The sequence below is a fragment of the Gorilla gorilla genome, chromosome 1 (assembly GCF_029281585.2).
Source record: "Gorilla gorilla gorilla isolate KB3781 chromosome 1, NHGRI_mGorGor1-v2.1_pri, whole genome shotgun sequence".
Lineage (NCBI taxonomy): Eukaryota > Metazoa > Chordata > Mammalia > Primates > Hominidae > Gorilla > Gorilla gorilla.
Genome location: NC_073224.2, coordinates 44,706,999 through 44,708,846, shown reverse-complemented (window position 1 = coordinate 44,708,846; position 1,848 = coordinate 44,706,999).

The window sequence follows — 1,848 nt, the reverse complement described above, 5'->3', positions numbered from 1 at the left end:
TTGTGCTCTCTTGCTCATGAGCAGACAAATAAAATAGGTAAAGCTCAAAACAAGCCATGTTGCTGTCTGTTAGTAGTAGGATACAAAAGAAGATTCAAACATTTCATTGAAGTATAATGAAGACTCTAGATTCTTTGCTCTCACTTGATGAGATTCTTCCCCAGGCTACTCTGTTTTTGATGCCAATAAAACTTGTCATTCTCACATCAGTGTGAAAATACCAGCCCTGAAAGTTTGCTTGATATTTGGGTGTATAAATCCAACATTGGGGTTTCAGCTGTCATCTAAGCATCGAATTTATGCTGCCACTGATGCTATTAGGGACCCTAGTTTCCAATTTACAGGAACTTAAGGAATGTGGTATGCTTTTATTAGAAGCTGGTATCTGCTCCTGCAAATAGTCCTGCCACCTTGTATCCCCTTCATGGGTTTGTGCCAGTTATCAATTCAAATGAAGATGTTAAGAGCTGGGTTGTTTTTCTCTTGATAACAACCTTGCTTACTTCTGAAGTCAAGGTATAAAAGTAATTATACAAATCAACCCTTTATCAATCTATTACCACATGATATATGTTACTGAAACAAAACTAAACCATCTGGCCTTGCTATGTTGACATGGAGTTAGCAAATATTGTTATACCACGTCACTTGATAATCATTCAGGATGACTGTTAATTTCTCTTTCACCTTTCCCCCATCTTCTGCAATATATTCAAACACAATTTTCCAAGAATTATTTGAAAAGAAGCATAAGGAGGATTTATTAAATGTAACTGAAATAACTTATTAGTGGTTCAGGAACTGAGAAATTAAAATCCAGTGGGCATTGTTGCCTCTATAAGAGGCAACATTCAGCCCAACCGTTAATGTCAAGTTGGAAATGCTGCTTCCTCAAAAGCCGTTTTGGATTTAGACAGTTTTATATGGGAGTAAGAGACTCAGAGTCCAAAAATCAATGTCTTCACAAAGAGGAAGACAAGTTAAAACGAACATTAAGATCTTGAGCGTGATTATGATAAACAGTTCCCAACTCCCTAATTAGGTAATGAGGTATTATTGGCCTTGGAGTGCTGCACGTGTAATTAAGTATCTGGCTTTGGAAAACTCTCCTAAAACCAAGAAGTGTAAGTGACAGAGTCTGAAGTTATACACGGAAAGCCTGCAGGATAAGGAAAATTATAATGATTAGGAATAGTTTCTGTTCCAGCCAACTCTCCTGTACAATAAATTGCACAAAGAGAGGATGCTGTTTAGAGCAGCTTGTTAATTTGAGTTGTCCTGTTGTGTCCTCTTGCCTTCCTGTTTACGTTGACAGCATTTCTAAGCCCATTTATATTCTCCCTTTTTATGTCATTTTGGCCACTGGACTCATTTGAGTAGTGCATGAAGCCAGGATTGTGGGTTTCATTCCTAAATGGGCCAATTCATTTCACTGTGTATTCTGTGGCCACAGGCAGCATCTCACATGCCTGCGCTAGCCAGCCACTCCACAAAGAGGAGTGGACAGAGTTTAGACTTAGTATAAACACTAGATGGAAACTCATAGTAGGTATCCTCACTACACAACCTGAAGGCATTCTCAATGCTGCCTGTCTTTCCTCTTCCTGCCTGAAGACCAAATGTATAAACCTCTTATAATCAAAGTTGTAGATTGTTTCATTTAGTGCACACTCCTATACCCACTTGTAACCCTATAAATGGGTATAATTATTATCCCCATTTTTTTTTCAGATAAGGAAACTAAAGCACAAGTTAAATAACTTGCCCAAGGATATGTAGCAAGGGGCAGCTTGTGGATTTGGTCTGACTCAAAGCCCACAGTCTTAATTCCCATCCTAGAGTGTCTGT